This window comes from Rhipicephalus sanguineus, chromosome 4 (genome assembly GCF_013339695.2).
Source record: "Rhipicephalus sanguineus isolate Rsan-2018 chromosome 4, BIME_Rsan_1.4, whole genome shotgun sequence".
Taxonomy (NCBI): domain Eukaryota; kingdom Metazoa; phylum Arthropoda; class Arachnida; order Ixodida; family Ixodidae; genus Rhipicephalus; species Rhipicephalus sanguineus.
In genome coordinates this window covers 206,613,954-206,621,703 of record NC_051179.1, presented here as the reverse complement: position 1 = coordinate 206,621,703, position 7,750 = coordinate 206,613,954, and the positions used below count along the sequence as shown (strand labels likewise).

The window sequence follows — 7,750 nt, the reverse complement described above, 5'->3', positions numbered from 1 at the left end:
GGTTTTGCAGTGTAGCTTTTAACTGCACTTAATATGCTATAATATGAAGTTTACAGCCTATGCTGAAGCTTCGTGCAATTTCTGCGCCACTAATTGGCAAAAACTGAATTGGTCATGCATACATGAAAAGCATGCATACTCATTGGCGCAGCGGCCAACACCAGAATATCGCTGGTGGCAGCCAAATTCACTTCCTAACCGCAGCAGCTGGAGAAGCGAGCGCAACTCACATACTTGACGAGTTTCCACTCAAAGATGTTTGCCTGAGCATGAACTGTCTACCCCTGAGAGCCACATTAATTTTATCATATCCGTTGGCTGGACGTGTTCACCCTTTGCTGAGCGGCGTTTTGCTGAACACAGTCCAGATGAGAAACACTGCCAGACACACAAAAGACTTGCTCATGCGCTCGAAGACTACCAGCCACTCGCAAGAGACCACAGGTTTCCAAGCAGATGCCATGAACTCGTGTCAGCCTAGGAAAGGTGGTCATAGGCTGTACAGCATTAACACTTTGCCAACCTTGTGTAATTCTAGTGTATCAGCAAGGTCTGAGCAGTCTGTGCCCACAACCACCAAGCAGACTGCATTGCTGTTGCCCTAGAATATCAGTGCGGCCAATTGCTGCCCCAGGATTTCCCGCAGTGGTCACAGAGCTGCAAGTGGAAAATAGTCGGCTGCACCTGTGACGATCATCTAAGAACCACCGTCACCCACTGGAACCATCTTATGCAGCTTAGTATGCCAAATCACAGCATGGCCAAGCCAAGATGACCACGACCCAACATAGGCAACGTTGCAGGCTAGAGTCCCTGCGATACAAGTTCGGGCATGCAAGATCCTATAAAAGTCGGCTAATTTGTGTGCTTCAATGTGCATTTCAACTGAAACACTCCTAGTGCAACCACCACGAAGCAGAGCACACCAGCACCAAGAGGTAGCGCTACGGCCACACCAGTCACACTTCAAGCCCATAGTTTGGGTGTGCTTTAAATATGGCATCATATAATGAATGGAGTGTGTATTACCATATGTTTGAATGAAGTGTTACAAGTTTTTTCTGCCTTTTACTTGATTCTGTCCATAGAAAAATCTGTAAAACTACATGTTCTACTATGAACAAAAGAGGAGTTAATTAAGGGCTCGTTTGTTAGACAAACATACAAAGCCGCCAGGTAATGAAGTCAACAAATGCCTAGGGGATGTCATTCAAATTTTTTATAGTTCGAACTGAGCATTGTTCTACTTTCTCTGGCAATCCGCCAGTTTCTGGGAGAGGTGCCGCCGCACATCCTTCATCCTTTTCTTCCCTCGTCCTCGCTCACTGCAGACCCCATGTAGACTCCGAAGAGGCCTGCACAAAAAAAAGCAATCACAAGATTCAAGCAACCAAATGCACTGGCGTCACTGCAAGTTCCCATATTATTTGCAAGGTTAAACGAAATAATCTAGCCAAGGCGCTTTAATACAACTAAATAGTAAGACATATTGTAGGGCAACTGGCAAGCGGTGCCACAAGTATTCTAGTACATTATTTCATATCATCGGTGCAGTGAGCATCACCTCTTGCTTTCAAATCAACGCCACGATTCAACACGTCTGCAGCTGTAACTTCACCACCAAAGGCACCACCACATTGTCTGCAAACTTACCTGTGATTGCTCTCGCATACTTTTTACTTGTCAGTATACATTTTGGTAATTTCCGTACTGGACATAATTGCAGTTCCTAGCAGAGCAGGTCTTGATCGTGCGCTTCTATGTGGCCTATGCAATCAACTTTGTTTTGGCATGTCACAGCATGGCCAAGCCATGCTGCAACATGCTGGAGCAAATTTCAGAGGCCACAAAGAGGGAAGCACAGCTCAACCTGTCAAGTGAGCCGCTGTCGCCAGCTGCACTTTAGCTGCGTATTCGACGAGGTAAGGAGGCAATGCAGTGCCGAGAAGGAGAGTAACACGATTGTCCTTAGGTGCCTGGATGGTGCGCCAGTTTATTATGCATACAATTTGAACATGCTGCGGCCTAAACACTCACAAAGTTTCAGGGTCCCTCAAGTTTACTGCCATTGTGGCACAAGACATGCTGCAACAATCTGGTATATAGGTGCCGCCGTGTTGCTGGTTTTGTTAAGAAGCCTTGAACTGCTGGCAAGTATTTTTGGCAATCTTGCCTCAACACTCGCCTGGAAGCATTGTTCTATTCAGAAATAACAATCTCTTGCTTTAATTAGAACTAACAGACAATGATGCCAAGGGAAGTGCTACGTGATGCCAACAGGCAGAAAACGTGTTCCATGCTCGCCGTCATGGCTACTAGTGGCGCTGATTAACACTCCCAGGTTTAAAACACACATAGACCTTTTAACAGAGAGAAGGATCGCCTCCTTTCTGGGCTGTTGCACGAGAATACGAAAGCCAATGTCACAGCCTTGGCAGTGCATTTTTGGGGGTCACGCATGTCAACAGGCCAGTGAGAGCTATGGCAGCGCCCAGGGAGACTTCATTGACAAGGTGCTTTTATCGGGCTTACATTCAAGGAACGCACTCTTCTCCACCTTTAGGTGTTACTTCAGGCACAGGGCAAGCTTGAAATTATTTGAGCAGGTAAACCCAAGATAGAGTCCAGCACAGCACGCGTGTGCAAGCACATGCGACGCAGTTAAGCTACACTGACTAAAAGTGGACAACCTATATTCTGGCCTGACAGCTTTGCTGGCGCGCCCAGCTGCTATCGGCATGCCAGCGCAGAGATAGAACATGCCCTATTTCACTGCACGCAGCAGTGTCAGTCCACAAAATGGCAGCGTGTGGTCTGCATTCAGAACGCACATCCGTGGTTTACTCACATTAACCAGCGATTGCATAATTGTTCGCCTGCTCGAAGGGATTACAAATCACATGGCGTGTAGGCCAATGATAGCATAGAGTGCCGTGACACATGGAACGCCTGGGAAGCCTTAGAAATCCACTCTTTTATGTACATGATCCATTTTCGTTTCTAACACAACCTATTAATACCAATGCTAGTGTTTTTCCCAGCTACAAGGGACAGGATAGCACCATGCTTGTGAAGAAAGTAGTTTTCGATGCATAGTCAAACAGTGCACCGAACGAGAAAAAACATGCGCGTCAACCAAAAAGCATAGGTGCACAAGCATGGAACGACTAAAAGTGTACATCAACCAACAAACACAGAGCTGCGGTCTCGTTATGCACCACTCTACAGTCCTGCACGCAGCACTATAGATTGTGGAATTAGCTGCCGTAGCCATTGGCATGTCCAATTTCACTGCACGTGGCCTAGCGTCGAATACACCAGACTATATCTCAGCCTTTAAGGCAACCAGCCATAAATATATTTTATTGGATATAGCCGACTACTAATAGATGTACAAGTACATGGATCCTTCAACAATGCACTGACTTCAAATTACCTTTCCATCGTCCTTTGATGACCAATAACGAAGTCGATGCTGTCCTCCTGAGCCAATGGCATCTGCGTGTCAACTGCAGAAAAAAATGAGCCGGTTTCCAAAATTGCTAGACTTTATAAGAACTATGAATTATTGCAAGAAAAAACCAAACCAGAGCGGGCACAGATACTAATAACAAAAAGGCAAGATGAATAGGTTACATTTTGGTCCGGTACATGAACAAGCAGTGGCAGCTCACAAGAGTATTGTGTAGTACTTGCCAAAATGACCAACACTATGACAATGAAATGACAAAGGAACTTTTCTGCCAGAACTCAAAGAAATAGTTATAAATGTTAAACAGAAAAGGTATTAACCATAAAAGACCTAACTAACCATAAAAGACTTCAAAAATTAAAAATTAATTAAAAATCATCTTTATACCTTAATCGAAAGCAAATAAATAGTTCTTATATGGCATATTTTATCACAACATTTTTTTGTTTTAAGGAAGAAAATAATTTTCGAAGTTCCCCACTGACGTCAATGAAAAACTACAATGAGAAAGCTGCCGTATGAACAAGATAGCCGTCAACGGGGAACTTAAAAAATTATTTTCTTCCTTTTTTTTAAACAAGGAAATAAGGTGATAAAACATGCCATATAAGAAGAACTATTTATTTGCTTTAGATTGAGGCACAAAGCAGATTTTTAATTTTAATTTTAACATCACGTGATGCAAATTGCATCTCAATGTGGACCAACGTGAAGATTTTCTCAAATTCGTGATTTCTGCTTATAGGATTTGCAGCCTTCAGTGGCCTGAAAATATTTTTAACACAAAATGTACCTTTCCTAGAGCAAGTATTGATTACTCAGATACTCAGACATAGTCGATATTAAAAGTGAAAAAATGCAAACATTTAACATTATGGCATAGTTTCTGGACACATATATGGCAGAAAAATTGCAGTAATGTTATTGACCTTCGAACACCTTGTACAAACGTCTTTGCTTTAATATGTAAACCAAATTCACTACTGAAAAGAGACACGATACTCTCAGAATAAATTCTGTTACAAACATCACTCAGATGACATTCTGCGAATTCGAAAGGCTCCAACGTGACTGAAAAATTACTTCTCTCCAAAATATTCTAGTAATTCAGTGTTTTCAATGCAATAAATCAGCACTACTTTTTCGAACACATTTGAGATAGTCGCCAAAGTGGCTGGGACCTGTGGCGTGGAACGGCCCTCAGAGAGCTTCGTCTGCCCCGGGGAGGTTGTCACACTCCGAGGTGGAGTCGTGAAGGAGAGAAGGTGCAAGAGCGAGAGAGGAGCAAGCTGTTGTTGGGCTGACTGTCCTCTCTTGCACTGCACTAATCATCTCACCTTGTAAATAAATCCATTCGATCACTACAATATCCACCCACTCTAAATCCCCTGTCACACGGCAAATCTAATGTCATTTACAGCTAATGTCATTCGTTTGTAATGTCATTTGTTTGCTGTCACACGGGGAAACTAATGCCATTCGATGAAAATGACATTTCCTGTCGAATGAATTCCCGAAACACATTCGCATTCGATTTCGGACCGAATGCGTAGTCTCAACGCCAGGAACCTTTTAGGGAGATAACTGTTGACTTATGTATGCGTAACTTTTGTAATTCGTAAATATGTTATTCTTTACTAGATTAACTTATTACTGGTTTGATCACGTAACAGCACACGCGAAAGTTTCTAAAAGAAAGCTACTCTCAACTACAGCGGCTGGACGCCGGCCATGTTCATTTGTGATGTCTTGTTGTTGCCCGTATCGCGGGTGTTGATAGTCCGATTGCACGTGTTTTGGTGATCAAGGTGGTGACTACACGAATTAGCTGCCGCCGTCTCATTTCTGCAGCCGGAGTGTCAGTCGTGCTCCTACGCTTTAGTTCAGTTCTGTACCAATAGTACCACAACGCCCGGTCATATCGTCGGCCATGTTGGTTTTCGATTGGTTCTTGGCTTGACTTCGTTTGTGTCGCACAGCTGTGGCAAGTTGTGTAAAACGGCTGCGTTTATATCTTCCAGCAGCTTTTTAGTAATAGAAAATTATTTTCGAGGATACAAGCATGTAAGATGCAAGTTTTAATAGATTTTTATTTGTCCCAACGTCACGGCTCAGGAGGGCTAAGGCCATGGTCATCATTTTAAAATGACATTTGTTTTCGTCGTGTGACAGCAGGCAGGTAAAATGACATTAAGTTCACCTAATGTCATTTGTTGTAAATGACATTAGATTTGCCGTGTGACAGGGTCATAACTGTACCAGCAGTTAAAACGTAGTCACAATGAATCCCCAACCAAGTCCCTACAGGACCTGTTCACTAACTTAAACCGTAGTGGCTCATCCTATACCAGTGGAGAGTGCGCACTGTGATTACTTTTTGTTGCATAAAGGTTAACAGCTTCCCTCAACTTATGACATGGCTGACGTCACAACGTGCCACAGACTAGTCGACTAATTATTCCGACTTTGGTGCAAGTGGAGCAATGCTTTCACTACTAAACATTGAAAAGCACCAAAGTGAAATGGTGGTTTCCGATAACGTGCCAGAATGACACATCGTTGACAACTATATCGTAATAAACATGTGCAGCTATCTGCTTGGCAGCATGTGTGGCATAGAGCTATTGGCACTGCTGTAAATGTAGTGCAGGCTTTTATTACGAAACATGACACACGTGCTGCGCGGCTGTTCACTGCTGTTTCTTTCTGAAGGAATGCATGTCACTTGCATAAACAAAAGCAGCTCGCTGTCGCCACGCTGACCCAATATGGTACTTTCCACAACTACGCATATTCAGGAGCAGAAGCGTTACTAAGAACACTCCCACGACTAACAAGTACCCTGGCAGTGACGACGTGAGCTTAGTAGGTGACACGCTGCACACAACCAGCTAGGGACAATCAGCTGCATCTGGCAGCAGTTGACATGTTTCAATCAAACAGCACCTCTTATCACTCAGCAGCAGATTCCTCTACGTCAGATGCGTATACATGCATCAAGGAAAGCTGAACAAGTCTGTCTGGTCTGTCGTCATGTCAGCCGTTTTGAGTGTTCTATCATACAACAAGTAATTAACTGCCTAAAGCATTCTGATCAACACAGATTCTCAATTACAAACAGTTGGGCTTGGATTCTTTCTGGTTTATCATATTTTAGAAAGTGCACCAAAGTTACGTAAGAATAACAGAGTCGCTCCTACTCATTCTTCTTTGCTAATGTAATTGTGCAGCTCTTGTGTTCAAGGGATGCACCTCAAGCATAATGGATTTTGTTGCTATGCTCGTGCTTGCCGCAGTGCATACAGAATGAATGAAATTTTAATTCAATCCTAACAAAACAGACTACTACAGTTGATCTTGGAATAAGTGCGAACACATACTGCAATGTCCCTTTTGTGTTAAACCTTAAACACACCACTATATCAGTGAAAGTTAACCATTACATAGTTTATACATTTGCAGCAGCAATATTGCATGCAAACTATGATAAGCCAACTATGATAAGTTATTACTCTACATCAGCATAGGTTTCTGTAAGTACTGTATTACCAAGCAATAGCTGCACCTGCAGTGGTTATGCACCAAAAAATACAATATTTGAAAATATGCTCTTCATTGGAACAGTGTGCTTAGCAGTACTCACCTTTAAGGGACGACAGCTTCTGTGATGTGGAGGCTGGGCAGGATGTTGCCCTTTCCTTTCACCAAGACTTTTCGGACAAAGTTCCAGTCGTGCTTCGGTTTTTTTTTTCAGCTCATCTACTGTCCAAAACATCGGACACCAAATGCCAGAACATCAAATCAGACATGACCCAGACCAACGTCCCCGAAGCCTGCTTGCCAATCCAGATGCCAGACCTGACATAAGCCTGCAATACACAATCACACGAAAAATTGCGTGAACCGAGCATTGCACAATATTAGCTAAAGTCCAGGTTTATTCTCTAAATTTATGAGAAATGTGGCTGTGAAATTGTCATTTTGCCGCAACAGAATGTTGCTGAAATTATCAGTCGAATATATTTTTGCACATCACTAAAAATCCCAAGAAACAATCTTAAGCCCTTTTAGTAAACTAGGAGTAAACATTTTTTTCGAAAGTGTCTTTAGTTTTTTCATTCAAAATTTCTGAAAGGAAGTTTAAGGATAAGCACAAAAAAAGGACAACATAGAAGGGTGCGGATATGTACAGGAAGTGGTAGTGATAAGAAAGTCAATATCAGCACGTGGCATGACTAATCATAAAAGAACTTCGCAGAACCATAAAAAATGTACAAC

At 42.8% G+C, this 7,750-nt stretch overlaps 1 long non-coding RNA gene across 1 annotated transcript; it reads right to left on the bottom strand.

Moving 5' to 3' along the window:
- Window positions 1–371: 371 nt before the first annotated feature.
- Window positions 372–7,336, bottom strand: LOC119391054 (uncharacterized). Its single transcript, XR_005183587.2, has 3 exons — window positions 7,116–7,336; window positions 3,437–3,509; window positions 372–1,355 (listed from the first exon to the last, which is right to left on the bottom strand). It is a non-coding gene; the product is annotated as an uncharacterized LOC119391054 (long non-coding RNA).
- Window positions 7,337–7,750: the final 414 nt, after the last annotated feature.